Source organism: Echinops telfairi, unplaced genomic scaffold (genome assembly GCF_000313985.2).
Source record: "Echinops telfairi isolate 266 unplaced genomic scaffold, ASM31398v2 ScPeMD7_70;HRSCAF=299, whole genome shotgun sequence".
Classification (NCBI taxonomy): domain Eukaryota; kingdom Metazoa; phylum Chordata; class Mammalia; order Afrosoricida; family Tenrecidae; genus Echinops; species Echinops telfairi.
This window is the reverse complement of record NW_022103968.1, coordinates 42,318,339-42,342,379: the sequence shown is the minus strand read 5'-3', so window position 1 is coordinate 42,342,379 and position 24,041 is coordinate 42,318,339. Positions and strand designations below refer to the sequence as shown.

The 24,041-nt window shown below is 39.7% G+C and overlaps 1 protein-coding gene across 2 annotated transcripts in view; it reads right to left on the bottom strand.

Annotated features, from left to right (window-relative positions):
* Window positions 1–24,041, bottom strand: part of PRKG1 (protein kinase cGMP-dependent 1) — a 1,384,334-nt gene that overhangs the window by 787,521 nt on the left and 572,772 nt on the right. The gene's annotated exons all lie outside the window — the stretch shown is intronic.

The window sequence follows — 24,041 nt, the reverse complement described above, 5'->3', positions numbered from 1 at the left end:
TCCAAAGCAATTTGCTGATGTGCCTGCTCACACCATCAAAATTCACAGAACACAGCACATATCTTTGGATAACTTGTGACTGATGCACGGCGGAATCACACCTCTTTCCAGAGTCCCATCCAGTTCAAGTTATTGAAAATATAATTTTTAAAAATATCATTATGAAATTCTCTCAAGACAGATCAGAAATGTATGCTTACAATACATTCAACAAAAGCTGAAAGAATTCTCCAGAAAGCTAAGACATTGTTCTAGTAAACAATGTAAATAGAGAAGAACGAACAACTACACACTCAAATAGTCTGGTAGCGGTATTGTTAGTTTCTATGGATTCATTTCCAACTCATGGCACTCCGTGTTTCCAGAACAGACCTGCTCTATAGGGGTTTTAAGGCTGTGAGCTTCTGGATGTAGATGACCAGGCCTGTCTTCAAACATGCACTCACGTGTTCAACCACTTAAGCTACCCCGGCCCACTTCGGTTTTCTTTTATTTTGTTAGTTTGGTCAAAAGTCTCCACTATGTGAATTCAGGAGACCTAAAAAAAACCACCCTTCACCCTCTCCTGAATTATTTCTCTATGTTTGCAGGCCTCAGGTGCATGTGTGTGATTTTCACAGTAGTCACACTGACAATGCCCAGAATTGGAAGGCTGAAAGTCTGCTGGAGATAGGGCCATGATGCCGTCACCGGTTTTGGTCGTTGTGGCTAGATGCCCTCAAGTTGGTTCTGACCCATAATGCCCCTGTTCACGCAGAGTAGAACGGTCCAACTTGGAAAGGTGAAGAACCTCAACTACGTTCTTTCAGCTAAAGAGCAACAAGACAGGGTCCACGTGGCCCCGATGTTTGATGAGCAGCACGCCTGTCAATGTACCAGATAGTGGAAGAAGAAGCTGCCCTGAGCTCGTGCTACAATGGAACTCCAGTCTTGACCCAAACAGACAAAGTTTATGCTTCAAGGACTGTCTCTGAAGCACTGTCACCTAGGTTGTCTCCCTGGGACCCTCAGAGGGGTGTGGGCTACAGGGCTGGTATCCTTGGTACTCCTCCATCTGAGTGCTACAGCTAAAGAGAAGGGGCAAAACAAGATAAAAACAAAGGGGAAATGGCAGGGATCGCTGGAAGCCGAATTAGCGGAGAGAGTGCCATGGCAGAGGGAAGCGGAAGCAAGAGCACCTCAGCCAAGGGCCTGGCACACTCCACATGCCCAGGGACTTTCGCCTCCTTTCTGCTTCTGGAAGATGACACAGTGGAAGCTACTATTGTGAAGTTAAAGACTCTGCAATTTAGATTGGAAAGGAAAAATATAAGAATCGCTGTGGACAAAACTGACTCTAAAAATCCAATTATCCCTTAAGGGGAATTTATATCTCTTAGCTGGCAAAGGTACTCATTTTGAAATGCAAAACTGTGTATGTCATCTTAAGGCTGATTATTGAGTCAACCAAAGGGGCTGATGATAAAGCAATCTGGCATTATACGGAGAGCTTAGGAAGAAAGTCTTAGATTCACAATTCAACAAGACTATAGTTTTGACTAATTATTCCCAAATTCATATAAAACATCTACTGCTAATTAAGAACTTGGCAGGTAAAGTTCATGTGCATGATGCCACTGGTTGCTTAGAGTAATATGGGAATTTAGGTATTGTTATTATCCCTATTTTAAATTAAGGGACTTAATTCACAAAGCTTATGTGCCTCAATCAAGGCTACAGAACCACTGCATTGGCAAAACGTGAACTGACTTCAGATGTCATCATTTCAAATCCTGTGCATTTTCTGAGCCACAGAGGATCGATACAAAGGAGTATAGGTATGTAAAACAGGGGCCCATCTCTTTCATCTTGAACAAACAGTTCAGGATAAATGCTCATCATGGCTAAAAAACAAAGTTATTTTCATACTCATGTATGACCTGCATGAGTTAACATAGCAACTCTTTTCATTTCAGAATTTATACTTGCAAAGTCAAGGATAAGATCCGACTGCTTGAATAACTCTAAGTATCTTTGAGCAACACAGGAATAGGATTGTTCTGTTTGCGCAGGTATCACAGACTCTGGCTACTCAGCTCCATTCTAATGCATTTGGATGAATGCAGTGTTAGCACACCATTCTTTCCCAATATGACCCAAGGCAATCCATACTCTATAACCTAAAAATAAAGGTAAGCTGTTAAATAACTTAATTAATTTGTGTGTTTGAAGAGTCATGGAGCATTAAGAATCTCACAGAATAATAAAAAAAGAATCTCACAGAATCTGTCTATTCTTTTATAAAAGTTCATATTACATACCATATTGTGTACAATCTGAAATAACTCACAAATATTTCAAGCCTATCCATAGATACTTCTATATCGGCTTAAGTCGTCTTCAAGTAGTGAAACAATGACCACTTTTATCAAGATACAATCACTTTCTACTGATCTTTGATGAGATAAATCCTGAAATTGCATGAATCAGCTTCCACATAGAGTTCTTTGTTTTGCCATTTTAGATAAAGAAAGGGAGTTTTGTCAAAGAGCTAACAGCAGGTCGGTTGTGGAGGAATGACAAACATTATTTTCAAAGGTAAAATACTAGGTAAGCTACTCCAAAATGTTCACTGAACAGGGAAATGGCCATGGAGAAAGGCAAACATGTTTTGTACCAATAGGAATAAACAGAGCAGAGATTGATGGAAAAGTCCAGGTGAACAGAGCTGTGTCCCAGCATAGGTTTCTCATTAGACAAAACACATGCCAATAACCGTGGCAGAGGTCCCACAGGAAACCATCTAGCAGGCTGTACAATGGTACAAGATGAAAGGTACCCAACAGATGACTACAAAAATAACACCCTCTCTGAACTTCTGAATTGTGATCCATGTTCAGTCTGAGCACTTTCAATATTGCCAGATATAGAAATATCCAATTAAAATTTAGCTTCACCCAACAATACCACTTATTTGTAAGAAGAACATATCACTTGTTCCAGTCTACTAGGCTGCCTGATTCTATCACAACCTCATAGCAATAGAAATTTAAGCATATTTGAGAAAAAAGAAAAGCAATTTAACAAAAGGACACTGCATAGTTCAGAATCATAGGGAGGCAGTGCCTATAAAAGAAAGGAACCAGGAAAGTTTGAGTAGAATGTAATACACATTAATGGACAATTTTAAAAATAAACAATGCCACTATAATTGCTTCCTGTCTTTGCGTCTTTTGGTTCAAGATTCATACCTACAGACAAGAGAATAATGAATGCCCAAGCTTTGGTCACAAGTTCATCTTTCCCCCATGGGTGATGACACTTCTAGAGATACCTTGACTATCAGCATCATGTGCCATGAGAGGCTCTCAAAAGAAGAAAGGTAAGTCTACCTTACATATCCGGCTGGACCAGAGGATGTACACTGGCACAGATAGGAACTGGAAATACAGGGAATCCAGGACAGATGATCCCCTCAGGACCAGTGGTGAGAGTGGCGATATCGGGAGGGTGGAGGGAAGGTGAGGTAGAGAGGGGGAACAGATGACAGGGTCTACATATAACCTGTTCCCTGGGGGACGACAGTGGAGAAGTGGGTGAGGGAGATGTCGGATGGTGTAAGAGATAATAATAATAATTTATAAATTATCAAGGTTTCATGGGGATGGGGGAGCAGGGAGGAAGGGGGAAAATGAGGAGCTGATACCAAGGGCTCAAGTAGAAAGCAGGTGTCTTGAGAATGATGATGACAACATATGTACGAATGTGCTGGACACAAATGATGTATGTATGGATTGTGAAAAGAGTTGTATGAGTCCTTAATAAATGATTTAAAAATAAAATAAAATAAAGAAAAAAGAAAAAGAAGAAAGATGGAGAGAGAGAGAGAAGTGGATGCAGTGTGCAGAACAAAATATCAAATGCATAGAGTTCCCAAAAATGACAAGGTGGGGTTCACTTGAAAGATACCCAGATCCTTGGCAGTGTTATAAACTTCAGGTTTAAACTTTAGATATGATGAGAACCTGGAACTCAAATCTAGTTTACCACCCTTGACCTAATTTTGTGGTACCTATATAGGGAGTTGGGATCTGCATGGTCAGCAGCTCAAAACCAGCTGCTCCTCAGGACAAAGGCTGGATTTTCCACTTTTGTAAATGGTTACAATCTCAGAAACCCACAGGGGGTCACTATGAGTCAGCATTGACTTGATGGCAGTGAGTTTTCTTTGGGTTATACCCTATTTACTGTATGTGGTAGTTACATAATTCCATGTCCACTTGATAAAGAAGTGTAGGGGTAGAGTCTAGCCTGTCAACCAGGTCACAGCCTGATGATGACTCCGTGTGGGCATGGCCTTCTCATGAGAATTCTGGGAACTTCCCCTTCCTGTTGACAAGCCTTGTGGACACTTGCTGAGCCCTGTGAGAGCCCCGCTCTTGCTTCACCTCATTTTGAAAAACCAGACTCAGAAAGCTGGCAGAACCACGAGGAGGAGACTCGCACCAGTGCTGAGATGGTGCCACCGCCCTTAGATCCATAAGACTTTGTACCCACTGTTCTGTGATCTCCCTGTATTCCGCATCATTGCATATGGTTCTGTGAGTCTGAAGAGGGATTTATGGACTAGTATCAGACTTAAAGGCTACTATCAGACTTATGGACTTGATCAGAACTGGACTGGGATGCTTCCTTTTCTTTTGTTTTTTAATCATTTTATTAGGGGCTCATATGACTCTTATCACAATCCATACACACATCAATTGTGTAAAGCACATTTGTACATTCATTGCCCTAGTCATTCTCAAAACATTTGCTTTCCACTTAAGGCCCCGGCATCAGGTCCTCATTTTTCCCACTCCCTCCCCGGTGCCCCCTCCCTCATGAGCCCTTGATAATTTATAAATTATTATTTTGTCATATCTTGCCCTGTCCGATGTCTCCCTTCACCCACCTTTCTGTTGTCCGTCCCCCAGGGAGGAGGTCACATATAGATCCTTGTCATCGGTTCCCTCTTTCCAACACACTCTCCCTCTACCCTCCCAGTATTGCCACTCACACCACTGGTCCTGAAGGGCTCATCCACCCTGTATTCCCTGTGTTTTCAGTTCCTATCTGTAACAGTGTACATCCTCTGGTCTAGCCAGACTTGCAAGGTAGAATCAGATAATGATAGTGGGGGGGGAGGAACCATTTAGGAACTAGAGGAAAGTTGTATTTTTCATCATTGCTACATCGCACCCTGACTGGCTCGTCTCCTCTGCAAGGGGATCTCCAGTGGCCTACTCATGGACTTTGGGTCTCCATTCTGCACTCCCCCCATCGTTCACTATGGTAGGATTTTTTGTTCTGATGATGCCTTATATGTGATCCCTTCGACACCTTGTGATCGCACAGGCTTGTGTGCTTATTCCATGTGGGCTTTGTTGCTTCTGAGCTAGATGGCCGCTTGTTTACCTTCAAGCCTGTACAATTGCACTTTGATACAAAGCTCTTTTTAACACATATATGAGTGTCAATGAGTTTGTTACTCTAGTAAATCCATTCTAACACACTGTACAAGTCAGGCGATGTACAATAAATGAGATCGAGTCACAAATATAAAATATAATATATAATACTAGGGTGTGTTTACGTCAAATGTATCAGAAAGTTTTTAAAAGTACATAAAGTCCTTATGTATGAATTACTTTACTACAGACAAGGCCTGAAGTCATTTCAGTGATCTAAAAGCTGCCTGAACAGTAACTGAAGGTGACTGTGATGAAGAAATAGTTGCCTATAAGGGTTAGTTCAATCTTTTCAAAGTTAGGGCAAATTCACATTCCGATAGAGGCCAATTACTAGTTGTCCATAAGCCGGATGCTTTCTCATAACTGGAGACTTACTGTGGTTCTGACTCAATATTTATTGGAAGTACTACTGAAAGGCTAACTTCAATCAGAAAATATATTCAGGAAAGAGAGTCAGAAATATTGACCTTCATTAAAAACCTATTTGTTATTAGAAATACAGATCTATGTAACTTTTGACATGAAGTCAAGAAAAATTTAATCCTGGAGAATGATAAACTTTAGTGAATATATATATATTGAATATATATAATATATAATTATATAGAATATAGAATATATATTAAAATATGTAGTGGATATATATATATATAAATTTAATCCTGGGGAATAATAAACTTTAGTGAATATATATATATATATATATATATTCACTATATATATTAAATTTTTCTTGACTTCATGTCAAAAGTTACATAGATGTGTATTTCTAATATATATATATATATATATATATAAAACACCACCCACTGCCAGCCAGTAAATTCTGACTCATATAGGGTGTAAATTTTTACAGGAGTAGATAACCTCATCTTTCTCTGGTGGAATTTGAACCCCAACTTTGCGAGTTAGAAGCACAATGCTTACCTGATGGCACCACTAAGGCTCCAAACCAAAAGGTTTGCATTTCAAACCCAACAACCACTCCCAGGGAGACAGAAGTGGCCCTCTGCTTCCATAAAGATGTGACAATCTTGGACACTCAATAGGGCGGCTCTACCATCCGATAGGTTTCTATGATTTGGAATTGACTGAATGGCAACAATTTTGGCTTTGTTAACTCTCACTGCCATGGAGTTGATTCAGACTCATAGCGACCCTGTAGGGCAGGGCAGAACTGCCCTGGTGGGTGTCTGAGACTGGATTTCATTACGGGAGTAGAAAGCCCTGGCTTTCTCTCTCGGCATGGCTGGTGGTTTCCAATGGTTCACCTTGTGGTTCACCTTGGGCCTTGGGCTACTTGGCTCCTCTGTTTGGTAAGTAGCAATGATAAAATAACAAACTCTGCCAGGAAAAATAAAGCCAACAATGGTCAAATCCGATACAAGTTACTAAATTAAGGAAGGATTATAATCTGGAAAAAAAAAAGGAATTGTTCTATGTTTCCAAAAATTGAGGGAGCGCGGCTTCGGTTGGTATTAATAAGCTTACTTTCCCACGACCTGTGTTCAAACTTCAAATGAGCATTGTAGGATGTGGGCAAATGCATTTGGGCCCTCTGTTGAAGTGAGGTAATTAGGTTAGATTGCATTGCATAAAATTTCCTCTTAGAGGTCAATTCCAGGAGTTAATTGAAAAGTCAAATATAATCTGCAAAATATCTTTCCATTCTCATAATGTCTCACAACTAAGTGTTTCTTACACCTATTTTCTACCTTACGTTTGAATATTGTACTGGGATGTTTCAAAAGTGCCTTGCAGTTCGTTGTGGCAAATCCTAAAATAATGCAACGTACTGGCTATCCTTACAGCTTCCTTCTGTTCTGTGGCTAACTACCTTATTCAAATTCTTTATATTAGCTGACTGTAGGACCTTCGTTAGAGATGGCAGGTCAAGGGGTGATGTACTAGACTAAGAGATGTCTGTAGGCTATTTGTTTCTTACTCAGCCAGGCCAGAAGAGGATTTGCCAGGCCAACTTTTAAGTTCTCCAAATTTGAATGTGAGACAAAATTAGCAGATAACAAAGTGACACAGAACTGAATTTGAGTTTACATACACAAACAGAACCACAACAACAGATCTAATGATGTAACAAATGCAAAGATTAATGGGGTAGAACTGAACAAGTCAAACAGGAAGCAATGGAGCCCTGCTGGTATGAGAAGTAATGATCTACATATGGGGTTATAAAGTATAAATAGATCACTGAAGACCTTCCATGAGACTTAGATAATGGTTAAAATTCTAAATGATATTCCAAAGTCTACAGAGTCCAGTCAAATGGAAGATAAGATGATTTCCTAACTTACCAATTTCCCCATGTAATAACCCTCCTGAAGTGCATTTATAGTGTTCAAAAAAATTAAACTACAAATAAAAATCTGCAAATAGCACAGAGAGCATGTCTTGTGGGAAAGTAAATGTGTTATACTGAATGATGAGACAAACATATAGAAGGAGGAATAAATACAAATTATGAAAAAGTTTCACAGTCTTGAGCATTTGATTAATTTCATTTAAAGTATAAAGTATAAAACCAAAATGGTTTAGTCATCCACAGTTTTAATATTTTGAGGTCAAATAAAGAGGATGCCAATTATACTTGATATGCATATCCTTGCCAGAACTTTGACAGATAGTGAATTTCATATCCTATATTAAATGAAAATAAAGTTTGAACGTCATTATTCCTGGGAGAAAAAGGAAGTTTCGGTTACAAAGAATGTTGAAGAGAGTAAATAGTTTCTATAGTAAATAGTTAATTGCATAATTGATCTCTATATTATGTCCTATTTATATACTTACTGGAAAAATAACACACACACATAAAAAAATATGTGTTAAGTGTCTCTTTGTTATTTGTTAAGGACTGTACTAAGGATTTACTATTTTTTAATGTAGTTTTTGCATTTGAAAGGTAGAAAATGAAAGGAGAACGAAGAAGAATTAATGCATTTGAATTATGATATTGGTGAAAAATATTGAAAATACCACCGACTGACAGAAGAATGAAAGAATCAATCCTGGATAAAGTATAGCTAGAATGTTCCTTAGATGCGAGGATGACCAGGCTCGTTCTCACAGGCTGTGGACATGTTATCAAGAAAGTATAGCTAGAATGTTCCTTAGATGCGAGGATGACAAGGCTCGTCCTCACAGGCTGTGGACATGTTATCAAGAAAGTATAGCTAGAACGTTCCTGAGATGCGAGGGTGACAAGGCTCGTTCTCACAGGCTGTGGACATGTTATCAAGAAAGTCCATTCCTGGCAAGAGCGCATCCTATTTGGTCAAGTAGGGGGTCAGCAAAAAAGAGGAAGCCCGTCAACAAGCTGCATCGATTGATGCAGTGGCTGCAACAGTGAAGTCAAAGGGAACTATTGTGAGGGTGGTGCCGGACTGCACAATGCTTCTTCATACTGTTGGGCAGAGGATTGCTATGAGTCACCAAAAGGAAGGCCTCTAACAACAGCAAAATGAAAACTTATCGATGAAATCTTAGGAGCTAACATTGTCTTCCTTTTACAAAAGAGAAAAGCGAGGTCAGAGGCCTTCAGTAACGTGTTCCCACTCTCATAGCTAGCAACTGCAAAACTGGATGGCAGAGCCACACTGGACTGAGTGTTACTCCAAAGTCAAGTTGATAACCATAGGAAGGTAATCGAAGGATTTTTTTCTACTAAAGATCTAGTTAACACACAACCAGGTTCATGCAAAACAAAGCAGGCACACTTAAAAATGCACCTGTGATCAGTGGATGGTTGCAGGCAAGTTCTCTCAGTACTTCACCGGTGTTTGTCTGGTTAGGCAACCTTCACAAAAAGTCCAGTGCTGACTCTGCTGGGCATCCTTAAAAGGTGAGAGTCATAAAAAGAACAGACATGCACATCCATGCTCCTCGTAGTATTGCTCATGATGCCAACATGGAAGCAACCTAGATGTCCATCAGTAGAATAATGGATATAGAAACTTGGGGACATACACATGCGACATTGCTAAACAACAATGATGAAACCAATACACACCTCACAGAGCTGGAGAACATTATGCCAAGTAAAATTATCCAATCACAAAAGTACAACTATTATATGAGACCACTTTAAGGAAGAAAACAAACAAATAGAAAAGATGAAGACTTTTGTACTAAAGGGTATGAAAGACTTTGAAAAGACTTTGACGTTTTCCAGAGAGGGCAACGGAGGAAAGATAAATCAATAGACGTGACATTTGATGGGTATGACATTGGGTGAAGTGGAAGATGGTGGTCCCCAAGAGGGAGAAAGAAATCAAGGAGTGAAGAAGAGCAAATGAATGGTGGGTTTCATTAGCAGGTTAAATTGTTGAATGAAAAATTGATGATCTGAAATGCAAACCCCTACCTAATTTGCAATAAAAATTGATAAAAACAAAAAACAACAACGGTTTCCAATGTTTTACATCTTTATAGAAGCAGAACGCTACATCTTTCTACCAATAAGCAGCTAGTGGTTTTAAACTGTGGACTTTTCAGTTAGCAGCCTGTACTATAACCTCTGTGCTACCAGGATTCCATTAAAGGAGTATATGGAACAAAATGAGTCTAAAAACAAAATTTAAAAAACAGTGGCTTCAAAGGGGATTTGCTGGGCCATTTATATTTAAGTCAGATAAATCAACTCTGATAATAATGACAACTTGGATTTTTTTGCTGTTCTTCTTCTTTGTTTTTTTAGAATTCCAAAGGGGTATTAGAACAGAACTGTCCCCATGTCATAAGGAATTGGGATTGACTGGATAACAAGAGGGTTTTTTTTGGTGGGGAAGAGGCGGGGTGTGGGGGCGGGGGCTGGAGAAAACCCATATAGGCTTGCCCAGTGGCCAGGAGTCACTGAGAACTACACAGAGTTCTCTGTGTATGAAAAGCCACTGCCCCAAGTCTCAAAGCAAAGGTTGTAATGCGTGTCTCCTCGGAGCACTAGTGGCGCAGTGGTCACAGTGCTCAGCTGCTAAATGAAAGGGTAAGTATTAAAGCACATCTGCCATTTGTACGAGAAAAACATCCACTTTTAGAAGATGTAAAGCCTTGGAAACCCAATGGTTTCCCATATGGGCAATTCCACTCTGCCCAGTGGGGTCTTTAGGAGCTGAAATTGACTTCGGGATCATGGATTTGGCTCTTTGGAGTTGATGTATCTTTCCTGAAGCACTGGAACTACAAAGCTGACTGATCCCAAAAGTGCATTTTAAAAGTTTGATATTATACATGAACTTGCTGAGAGCTTTACCTTTTACAAGCCAGAGCTTTGGGAAATAGTGTGAATAATAGCTATGTTTCAGGTGACATGAGGTCTACCCCTTTATGGAAAATGGGTGCTTTTCCTTACACATGTATAGCATGCTTTGAGGCATTTGTTGTTGTTGTTGTTAGTGTGTGTGTGTGTGTGTTCCCAGGTCAGAGTTTGGATAAACACCTTTAAGGAATGATAGAGAAAGAAGACAAAGAGAAAGAATAGTGAGTAAGGGAGACATATTCTATGAATCTGTTGCCAGAGTAGCAGAGAGAGAGCTTCAGTACATTTATATTTAGAGTACTTCTCCAGCCAATTGACAGACTGATTACTTCAAACTAGAACTTCCAGGGACAAGAAAATCTACTAACTTTCACTTCACCTAGATAAACAGTGCTTCACCATGCCCTCCATGACACCACTGACCAGCTTAACGTAATGGGGGTAAAACATTCAGCTAAGTGGGACGATTTCCTGAGCTACGAGACTTGGCCTACTAGAGTAATTGGTAGAGGAGGAAGTCTATTTCTCTTCTAAATATAAACATGGCTAGACAATTCCAGTTGAAATTACATCTTTTTCTATAAATGACTTCTCGGTGTTGTCTTCCTGTGTGTACTTCTGAAAACCAAAGTAAGCATTCCTACATGGTCTCAAATTGGGAAACTGAAGCAGATAAAAGTCACTTGGCATTTGATTGTAAATTCATTAAAATCCAAAGCTTCATGTTAATAATCCACATATCCATTTTTTCCCACAAAGTGCCTGGCATTATCTAGATGATATAAACTTCTGTTAAATTGAACGTAACTATCCAAATTCCAAGGTCCTCTCCAGCAGCTCACTGCTCAAACCAAGTGCTCGGGTCCACATACAGTCATACTCGTGATACTGTCCAGAGCCAGACTCAGAAGACAGGGCTGCGTGGCTTCTAATTCCATTTGAAATTTACGAGGAAGGACTCCCAGGCCCAGATGCTTCAGGGCTTAGCTATTCCTAAAATGTTTGGGTTCATTTTTTTACATAACATGCGTATTCTTCTAAATAGTAGTTCACATGAAGTTGCCAGTAGGGAGATTTGAATTTATTTTCTTGAGATTTTGATAAATGGTAAGTCCATGAAAGTAACTAACTAATCAGAGCAGTCATGGTTCCATTTTCAACACTAAATCAGTATTTCTTTCGAGACTGTGCAAAGTTGGAGAACAGGTAGTCTACAAGTTCTCGACTCAGTCTCTTGGCTAATTGCCCTTAATAGCATTCATTTTCCCTACTTGAACCAAAAAGTAAACCCACAAGGAGATCCTGACTCATAGCAACCGTACAGAACAGCACACAACTGTTGCCCAGGATTGCGGAATTGTACATCTTTACAGAAGCAGGCTGCCTTAGCTTTCTTTCAAGGAGCAGCAGATGGATTGGGACCTCAGACAACATATCCACTGTACCACCAAAGGTCCCTTCTCACCAAATACACTTGGATCCATACCCACCTCTGTTAATTGCATTTTTCGGCACGTCCTATTAGAATGGCACCATGCTACTCTCTACTTCCACGATGACCATGGTTAGTCCTTTGCATCGAGTCGTTGAGTTCATTTTTCTTTTCTTTTATATATATATATATATATATATATAGCAGTGAATAGCATGCACATACAAATCACTCTCTTTTTAAACATTGTGGGTAAATGTCTACTATGCATTTCTTTTTCTTTTTAATCATTTTATTGGGGGCTCATATAATTCTTATCACACTCCATACATACATCCATTGTGTCCAGCACATTTGTACATTTTCCTGACTCTCTGGGATTTTTACAACTTTTGGTACTGTTCAAAGGCAAACATTAAGTCTCCTGGAAGAGCCATTAGTGAACCCTGAGAATCATCCTCAAAAACTAATTCCTGATATCTGATTAGCCAAAGAGATAGCCAGAGATTGCCCTAAGACGGTTTACCTGTAGTGGTCAATAATTACAGTCTTTGATTATCCTGAAAGCCAAGTTAATGTAAAACATCTGGTTAAGCACTCACTTGGCACACTCCCACCCAACCCCTGCAGACCCCACTTCTGCTGAAAGGCGAGAACTTCAACGTAACCATTTATAAAAGTTACTGATTCTGAGCACAAGTATGATTCCAACAAGACAACATGCATTGCTGTTGGTCTCCCGAGCTCGTGGTGGCTGTTAGGTAACGCCAAGTCCCTCGTGGTGGTTGTTAGGCATTACCAAGTCAGTCTGACCCAGGGAAATCCTCTGCACAACAGAATGGGAGTCTAGCCCTCTTAGTCATCCTCCCAGGTCTTACTGTCTGCACCAGTTGTTGCAGACACGGTGTCAGTTCATGTCCTTAAAGGTCTTCCTCGGTCCAGGGACCATTTACTTTACCAAGCATGATGTTCCTTTCCAGGGACTGGAGCCTCCTGATGATGTCCGAAGAACTAGAGACTAAGTCTCACCATCTTCGATTCTAAGGCGTGCTCCATCTCTACTTCTTTCAAAACAAATGTGCTTGGTCTTTCGGGAGACCACACTACTGTCAATATTCTTCCCCAGCACCATAATTCAAGTGCATCAAAAATCAGTAGGTTTCCTATTCCTTCTCTAGCTTTCCCATACATGAGGCCATTGAAAATACCATAGCATGGGTCAGTCCCGCCCTAGTCCTCAAAGCGATATCCTGGCTCTTCAATACTTTAAACAGGTCTTTTGCAGGAACGCCCAATGCAATATGCCCTTTGATATTCGATGAGCATTGATTTTAGATCTAAGTATGATAAAGTTCTTGACAACTTCAGTCTTTCCTACATAATGTTACCTGTGTCCAATCGTGAGGGCTGTGGTTTGAAGAGTCGTACAGCGCTTATAGAGTTGTAATCTGTACTGAAGGCTGTAGTCTTTGGTCTTCACCAGCACAGTCTCCAAGTCCTCGGAGCATTCAGCAAGCTGGTGTCACCTTCAAATAAACTTCTCTTTGCCTCTATCTTTGGGAGTGGGTGAATTAGCTCTGCTACGCCAGAGTATGAACCTTTATTAGGGGCCACATTCCCTCATCTTTCTCCCTTGGGGTGGCTTCTGGGTTTGAACTGCTGACCTGACTGAACAGCCCAACTCATAACCTGCCACGCACCCTAACAGTACTCCATAGGCTAACATGTTTTATTTTGTTGTTTTTTTACTAATTAAGAACACAGCAAGCCCCCAAAAGCTACAAGTATCATCACCATTACCTGTCATGACCTTGATAGAAAATAGAAACTTTAGGAATGAAAGACTATGAAGATGAAGATGGCTGTAAGTTGGAAAGGGAGGAATCCATTAGCGCTTGGGGACAAAACATGATATCCTTTGAAGCAGAGGGCACAATGGTTCCCACTTCTCAATTTTTCCTGAGATAGCCTGGCTCTGAGTACATTTTCATTAAGAGAACAGGACCCAAGGGTGAGACTAAAATTCTTTGCATGCAATTGAAACTAGCACCTTCTGTTCTCTATAAAGTTTATAGCAGTCTGATAGATTAGCTCATGCTGACATATTTAACAGTGTTTACCTAGGAGCTATCCTTTCTGTAACCCAATTACATACACTCCCACAGTGGCTCAGATTTGGTTTTTAAGTAGATCAGATACTTGCCTTTAATTGTGCAAAGGCCACATCTAGAAAGCCATGAAAACTGACTGAATACTCTAAAGATACATTCTTAAATATGACCGTGAAAGTAAGGCAAGGAGCACTTCACAAGTGATATAACTAGAAAATATATCAACTATCAGTCTACATAAAACAACTTACAATCAATAGGCTCTATAAATATATTTTATGATTAGATCAAATTGACCAAATGAGATCTGGATTAACTACCCTTCCCCATAAACCAAAACAAAATGCACGGTCATGAAGTTGTTTCAGATCAGAGCCAGCCTGCAGGACCGAGTCGAGCTGTTCCCTGGGGTGTCTTAAACGCATCTTTCCTGGAGCAGGGGACAGTTGGCTGTGAGCAGCAATCCAGGCAGGTAGTAGTGGGAGCTGACGTTGAACCTGATGATCCACCAGGGTTCCTTCAGAACGGAACTGGTGAGACAAAGAAGAGAACTGTCTCCCAAGTCATGTATATTGTAGCTTCTGAACAAAGCTGTCACTGTTCTATTTGAAGTATTGGCTGAAGGATGCTCTCATAAACTAGCTGAGTCCTCATTTACTATCTTACTGGGTCCACTGTTACAACATTGCCAAAGCCTTGTATTAAACCTTTAAATGTCTTCTTGTGATAAGAGTAAATCATTGGATTTTTTAAAGATTATCAACACATAGTAACTCATAGCTTTTCAATGTGATAACCCTTGTGAGAGCTGGGATAATAATAAAAGCAGTCTTTTTAAAAAAAAATCATTTTACTGGGGGCTCCTACAACTCTTATCACAATCCATACATCCATCCATTGTGTCAAGCACATTTGTACATATGCTACCATCATCATTCTCAAAACATTTGCTTTCTACTTGAGCCCTTGGTATCAGCTCCTCATTTTCCCCCTCCCTCCCAGCTCCCTCTCTCTCCCTTGAACCTGTGATAATTTATAAATTATTATTTTCTCATATCTTACACTGTCCAATGTTGCCCTTCACCCACTTCTCTGCTGTCCGTCCCCCAGGGAGGAGGTTATATGTAGATCCTTGTAATCTGTTCCCCATTTCTACCCTACTTTCCCTCCACCCTCCTGGTATCACCACTCTCACCACTGGTTTTTAGGGGTTCATCTGTCCTGGATTCCCTGTGTTTCCAGTTCCTATCTGTACCAGTGCACGTCCTCCGGTCCAGCCGGATTTGTAAGGTAGACTTGGGATCATGATAGTGGGGGGGAGGAAGCATAGAAGAACTAGAGGAAAATTGTATGTTTCATCATTGCTACATTGCACCCTAACTGGCTCTTCTCCTCCTTGCAGCCCTTCTGCAAGGGGATGTCCAATTTACCACAGATGGGCCCTGGGTCCCCACTCTGCACTCCCCCTCATTCACAATGTTATAATTTTTTTAGGGTGTCTTTGATGCCTGATACCTGATCCCTTCGATGCCTTGTGATCTCACAGGCTGGTGTGCTTCTTCCATGTGGGCTTTGTTGTTTCTCAGTTAGATGGTAACTTGTTTATCTTCCAGCCTATAGGACCCCAGATTCTATACCTTTTGACAGCCGGGTACCATCAGCTTTCTTAACCACATTTGCTTAAGCACCCAAAAAACAGTTCTTTTCTTCAAATTTGACATGTTCTTTGGGCTCTCATCACTTGTTGCTTTCATAAATCTAGGTAATAATGCTTTAGATTGAACAAATTGCTCTACTTTAGATGTTATTTTTCATTATTAATTAATCCAAATATAAAATGATGCTATAAAAAATCCTAGTGCTCATGGTCAAGTTGAAAATCATTATAAAAGTATCATTATAAGTCATCCACTAGTTTTAAAAATCATTTTATAACACCCCATGGTCTTAAAGCCTTAATTTGGTGAATCAAGTTAATAAAACCAATGTGTCCCATCAAAAGCATAACCTATCTGGTACACCTGAACTACTCACCCTCATCTTAGAACCGTCAACCACTTAAGGTCAGAGGGTAGGAAAAGGAGTTGGAATGCAAACACGAAACACGGGGAGGAAGTTGGCTGATGATAGCAAGAAAGGGACGGAAATGCATCCATCAAATTGTTGAATGTAAAACTGATGGCTTCCTCTGTAGACGTTCACCAGATTTGCAGTAAAAAGTTAAAAAATTCAACAACCGCTTAACCTACATTCATGAAATAGGGCAGCATTCAGCATAAGTGGGTGATACATTTTACCCAGTGGCCTGCAGTTATAAAAGTGTTTTATTTTGCCTGACTTTTCAAGGGTAATGGCCAGCTGTAATCAGTTTATTTAGTCACAAAAAAATGGTCAATTACCAATATAACTTTAAGAAAATCCTGAAGTTGAAAGCTGTAATTTTACTATGCCCGATATATCATTATTAGAAAAATATTGAAGAAAAAAAGTTTACAATAGGCACACTGGCTTTAGATTTTTAAAATAAACACATTAGATAAGAATTGAGTCATGTAATATGCTTCAGATGTAAGTTCTTAGTTCAGTTAGCTATGGAATAAATTACAGTTTTTGAAGTATCACTTTTGCCCGCTGTCTACCAATATTTGCCATAGTCCTCTAAAAAGTTTATTCAACTTTCCATTTGTTTTGCACTGTTCTCTGGCTCTCCATTCTCACGACTGCCACCTCAATCCAAGATGAACCCTACAGCATGGTGTACATTCCATTTCATAGTGACCTTGTAGGGCAGGGTAAAACTAACTGCTCCTGTGGGTTTCAGAAACTGTTCACTCCTTACTGGAGTAGAAAGCTTCTTCTTTATCTCGAGGAGCTGATGGTGGTTTACAAACTACTGACCTTAGCTGCCCAACATGTGACCACAACATCATCAGAACTGCCACAGTGAGAGGTAAAGAGTTTATCTCCTACCTACATTGTTTCCCTGAAATAATCCTACCATCACTGAGGTTACTACCAAGTTTTTCCTTCTTGTTGTTTGCTTTTACTGAATGGCAATTTATCATTAGCTAATAGATTTGGATAATATTTATCGCCAATTTGTTTAAAAAGTCTCTATTTTTCCTTTGCTTTATAAACTATTTAGGAATAACTATACAGAATAATATATCTTACCCTAAGAAAATAGAGCAATACATTTGAAAGGATTCTCTTTTTCCTTATATTTTTCTAAGACCAAATCAAGGTAATAATACAATTGAAGCAACACAGTTAAAGCAATTTTTCAACTTTAAACACCTGCTACAGTATGAACGCACATACATTCCATAGAAGGTTGTTTTAAAGTTGACCGCACTTCTCTAACAACCTGGAATTCAGAAGCCTCGCAACGTTGAGTTAGTTCTCTGGAGGCTTATTTTAAAGGAACTGAAAAGCATCCATAATTCACTAACCAGGAGCCATTCATTGAACCGCTTATTGAACAACAGGTGACATGTTTTCTAATAGAGCCAGGAATCCACTGGGCTAGACAAATTGGGCCCACACAATAAGTGACCAGTACAAGCCTTTTTGAGGCTTTGAGAGATTCTTCCTAAGTCTTACTGGGTCAGCCTGGCTCATGGTACAGAAACTTACCAGATCTGGGAGCAGGAGTGTTCTCCCTTTATTTTTCAATTCTAATTTTTCTCCAGAATAAAAACTTATGCACAGTGTGTGTGAAAATAGGAAGCTATTGTTTTAGGCCTTTATTTTACTTCCTGGAGGAATTCTTTTCTTGTTGACAGCCCAAGGAGGCGACGGATGAATCCTTTTACCATCCAGAAGCAGTAAATTCATTCTTTATCTTTGAAACCCTAACTGCTGCCTGATCAAAGTCGATTTTCCAGCTTTGTTGTCGTCCTTCCATCTCTATAGGATGCAGTAGCAACGAGAGAAAGAAATGAGTTTCCATCGGCCTTGGTCCTTCCAAAGGCCCCTGGGTTGTTTTCCAATCAACCTCAACCGGGTTCCATGGAACAAAGAGAACCCTGTTCTTCCACAATGACTTTGGATTTGAGGGAGATGAGTTCTAGCTCTGGGAGAAACTAAAGAGTTTTCAAGCGAAGGCATGGCTAAGAGTTTTACAACAGAACAGGAAATGGGGTAGAGCATTTCAAAGTCTAGAGAAGGGCATCGTTGGACAAACTATTAATGCTAACACATACTTTTATATTTTGAAAATGAAAACGATTCTTTTAGAACTACAAATGACAGGAAACAAAGTTTTGTTTACGGGAATTATAACCCGTCTCAAGAAGAGGAGCCCTGGTGATGTGGTTATACGCCGGCTGCCAACAGCTTTGAAACCACCGGTGGTTTGAAAATACCAGTCGCTCTGTGAGACAAAGACTAGGCTGTCAACTCTTGTAAAGAACTACAGTCTCAGAAACCCACAGGGGCAGTTCTACACTCTCCTATAGGGTTGCTATGAGTTGAAATCTACTTCATGGCAGTGAGTATGGTTTGTTTGTTTATTTGTTTTGTTTTATGACAAGAAGGAATGCAGCTATGATGACAATAGGCAAAGAAAACCATTAATTTCACAAACTATATCAAAGTTAAGTATTTTTTAGTTTTACAATCCTTTGTGAAAATGTTAGTCGAGAAAATTTTTAAAGTTCATTTCGCTCCAGTTCAATTACATAACATTGTCCAATACACCCTGCTATTTATGTATTTAGCCAGTAAAAGAGCATCCATACTTAGAACCAGCAACCAACCAACCACACAAACAACTAAACTCACCTTGGAGAAAGGTTAGATGAGAGTGCTGAATTAATGGTAACCACCAGGAAACTCAGGAGTGGTTGGCACTTGACAAGCTAATAACCAATTAAGTTATTAGGTTTTGTTGACTTTACTTACTTGATTATCACTGAAACTACCATCATCGCAAGGAGCCCTGGGAATACAACGGTTAAGTGCTCGCTGCTGAACCATCCGGAATCTAAACCACCAACCTCATGGCAAGAGAATGACGTGGAAGTCTTCTCTCTTAAAGACGGCGGCCTGGGAAAGCGGGTGAGAGTAACTACTGTATCAGACATGTGGCTACCAGGCATCAAATTATCTCACTGACACACGATCATCATCATTCCAAAAGCCCCCCGGAAAAAATCCCACTCATTTATGTAATACCAGGTTGTGCCTATTCTGTCAACAAATCTATAGCTAAAAAATGCTGTGTGGTGATACAAAGGGAAAATATAGACCAGTCGGCAATACACTTGTTTTGTTATTCATTAAGAAAATCATGGTGATGGTTTATTTTGGGACACTCCCAAAATGCAGTAGCAACCCACTAGTCACATCTAAGTTAATGATCATTTAAAAAAAATATATAGACATCTGGAATTCTAAAACTGCTAAAAATATATTTTCGATAAATCAAAATTGTTCTTTGGTAGTCTAATGTGGGAAAGAGAAAATATCTTTGCTAATTATAGTTTGGAGAAAATGTAACAATAGTAATTAAGTGATGTATCTAAATATTCAAGGGGAGTGGTCATAGTAATACGATCAGTGTGACAATCAGCAATTAGTAATTAATTCAATGTCATTGAGTAGATTCTGACTCATAACAACTTAAGTGCAGTGAACAGAACTCTCCTGTTGGGTTTCCAAGTCTAGAAATCCTCACTGGGGCCGAGAGCCTCCTTTGTCTCCCACAGAGCAGCTAGTGAATTCAAACTCCTGATCTTGTGGTGAAATCCATGATGTCCCCAGGACTCCTAATTAAGCTGTGTTTTAAGGCGTCAATATGGTATAGTCTATTCTATGTTTTCCGTTGCTAGGTGACCTGGCACTGGTGACATTTTAAAGAAGAAAACAAAGAGGTAATGGGTGACCTAAGAAAGAAAGATTCTTGTAATTACTGACTCAGATATTGATGTAAGAATCAATTTCAACACATCCCACATTGCAAAGTAATTAAGAGATCGAGGAGCCTTTTGTCTGCTTGAAAGGCAGTCTCGCACTTGTCGCCTAAAATAAGCACGGCTACTGTACCATGAAATTCATCCAAATTTTATCCCGTGCTAAAATTATGTATATTTGACCGTTATGAACTCCTATTTCCTATAAGTCAATGTATTTCTTGAGAGTAATATTTAATTGTATTGACAGTGTTTCAGTGTGTTAAGGTTTAGGGCACTTAACATTTCCTTTATTTCATGTATGTTCCTTTGGCTTGTCTTTAGCAAAGCAAAATCAGATGAGAATTATGAAAATTTGGAACAAAATCAGTATCTCACAGAAAAGTACTTACATTGCAAAAATAGGCTTAAAAAAGACACCTTTGTGATAGACTTGATTAAACTAGATTTCTTATAGACTCAGAATGTCAGATTAGCTCATTTGAACTCTTTACATGATCTTTCACAGCTAATTTTGTGTATCAATTGCAAATGATCGCATGTGGCATATGTAAAAACAGATTCTTAATGCCTATGAGAAAGTACTGCAGTTCCTCAAAGGTGGAATTGTTTGGGCGAATTAATCAGATTAGTGTTTCTTCTAATGTCTTCTTTAATAAGAAAAAAAATAAAATCCAATAAAAGGTTACAGCAGCATCTGTTTCTTAAAACATGATAAAAGACCTCGAGAACCAAAACTTGGTATTTTGTCTTCACTTATCCACACTAAAAATACCTTACAATCGCCACTCATGTGGCAGAAACATTCACACAAATAAATCTCCTGGCTTGGATTTTCAGGTATCATTATCTTTGAGAAAAAATTAAGACAAGATAAAAATTCAACTCTCTTAGATCTAAGAGAGGGATGATGCTTGCTAACGTGGATTGAAATTGGTAGAAGTTTTTTTGAAGTTTACATAAGTTTTTGTGATATTTTGAATAATTGAAAAAAAATACAACAGTAATAAACACCGGCACACTTTAATTTTCAGAAAGTCTCTTGCTTCCCAAATTGAGGAAGATTTTAACTTTTAGAGACAAAAAGAAGAGAAAGAAACTTCGTGTTAGCCTTTGTTTGGAAGCTAGACTTTAAAAAGACATGAGCACCCAGAGTTGAGATAGTGGTATCGCCGAACTCCTTCCTCAGTATGAACGACACTCAGCATGCAGGCATCTAGCTGCGTGATTGTGCCTATGTTATTTTAGGTTTTCTCTGGTGCTTAGCATGGTTTGGTTGTTCATTATGTTTTGGGTCTGGAAATGCTCAAAATATTTTTCCGTATAAATGAATAAAAATTGCTTCCTAGGTTATTTATTTATTTAGCTTCCTGGTTTTATGCCATATCAGCCACATGGAAGATCTGACAGGAACATTCCACTTTTACATAGTGGGAGAAACCAAAACTATACGATGCTACAGAACTACACACATCAGATGTTAATCTTTTAAAGCAACTACTATGTTAATATATATACTGATGCCTCAAATTATCATAAAAGTTCCTTCTAGACATTATTATCTTTGTTATACAATATCATTAGCACTGCTGTCCCCTGGGTTCTGACTCAGGCACAGTGGGTTCAGCAATAGGCTAATAGCTGAAAGGGCAGCAGTCATCAGCTGCTCCAAATGAGAAAGATGAGGCTTTCTGTTCCCAGAAAGATGTGCAGCCTCAGAAATCCAAAGGGGCGATTCTACTCTGCCCTATAGGGGAGCTATGAGTCATTAAACATTAGCTGACTTAAAGGCAATGTTCAGTCTTCTCTGCTGTAAGAATAATTTGCTGTGTCATGGTAACCTCTTCAATGAAATATTGCAAAAAGCCTCTGAGCAGCTGTACGGGCCCTGGCGATTGGGAAGGTGCTCTGGTGGCCGGGTGAGTTGCACGTTGGGCTGTTCTCAGTGTCAGCAGTTAGGAAGTCCAAGTAGTACCTCAGGAGAACGATGAGGCTTTCAGGGTTGGAAACTCACAGGGCAGTTCTGCTGTATCCGCTAGGGTTTCTGAGTTGGAATCAATACAAAGACTTGGCAGTGGGGCACTTGGAAAACCCAGTTTGGTTTCTTCATATTATTAGAAATCACTCAGATCAATTTTTTAAATCATTTTATTAGGGGCTCATACAACTCTTATCACAATCCATACATACATCAATTGTGTCAAGCACATTTGTACATAGGTTGCCATCATCATTCTCAAAACGCCTGCTTTCTACTTGAGCCCTTGGTATCAGCTCCTCATTTCTTCCCCTCCCTCCTCGCTCCACCCTTCTCCCTGAACCCTTGATAATTTATAAATTATTATTATTTTGTCATATCTTACACCATCTAACGTCTCCCCTCACCCACTTCTCCGCTGTCCATCCCCCAAGGAGGAGGTTATATGTCGACCTTGTAATCTGTTCCCCCTTTCTCCCTCACCTTCCCTCCACCCTCACGATATCGCCACTCTCACCACTGGTCCTGAGGGGCTCATCTGTCCTGGATTCCCTGTGTTTCCAGTTCCTTTCTGTACCAGTGTACATCCTCCGGTCCAGCCAAATTTATAAGGTAGAACTGGGATCATGATAGGGGGGGGGGGCGGGAAACGAAGCATTCAAGAACTAGAGGAAAATTGTATATTTCATCATTGCTACCCTGCACCCTGACTGGCTCGTCGCCTCCCCACAGCCCTTCTGCAAAGGGATGTCCAATTTCCCACAGATGGGCCCTCATTCTGATTTGCTCACATATTCAGCCACTACTTTCTGCTCAGGAGGCAGACAATTTAAGGAAAATAATTTGAAAGTGCTTGACTTATAATTTGAGCAGTTAAATTTCATGACAGTAGTTCCAAATATTTTTCCTCAGAGTAAAACATGTTTTCTTTCCTTTATAAAATAAGCCCTAATACATGTTTTTGAACAGTTTGTGATAGATGTTTTATTTCCGACTATGAAATTACATTTTTGTCAAGGGAATTTTAACCATAAGACAGTATAAAAGAAATGTATCTAATCATCAGTAATTTAATCCACTTTTAAAATTTAGCCATCTATCCCGACTCACAGCAAATCTGAAAGACAGAGTAAAACTGCGCCTGTGGGTTTCAGAGACTAACTCTTTATAGGAATAGACAACCTGTGTGTGTCTCTCCCTAAGTTTCAGATGCTGATCTTGCATTTAGCAGCCTGACATGTAACCACTAGGCCACCAGGGCTTCTCATGACCTCATGCTAATACACACTAAATGTGTTAATATTAGGAAATCTTCTCAACCTAACATCTGTTGTGCCAGGGTGGAAAAGCTGTAACCCAGGAAGAAAAAGATCCTATTTGTTTTCATTCCAGAGTCAAATAAATAATTAAATAGTTTACGCCACGAAGACAATCCTCTATTCTATAAACGGAGCTTTGTCTAATGGAGTCTGAAATCATAATGGGAATCCTGGCACAAGTCCAGAGGAAATATTCAGATGTAATTCTGTCTACATGCTGGAGACAGCAGCCTAAGCAGTCGCCCCATCGTATCCAGAGATGAAACCGTCTGCGTGAACAGGAGGGACACGTTTACTTTGATTATTCTCCTAAGGAATGGCTCCAGCAGTCAGCACAATATAGAACCCATGGGCAGGAGCGGGGAAGAGGGGGGACCAGTAAGCCCACTCAGCTGATGAGTAGTCATGGTATCCGACCATTCTTTGTCTTCTTAAAACCAGTCCACAAACCCACAGCATATTGTTCAGATTCTTACTCATGACATCTCTCCCATTCTTCTGCCGTTACTCTCATCCGAATTG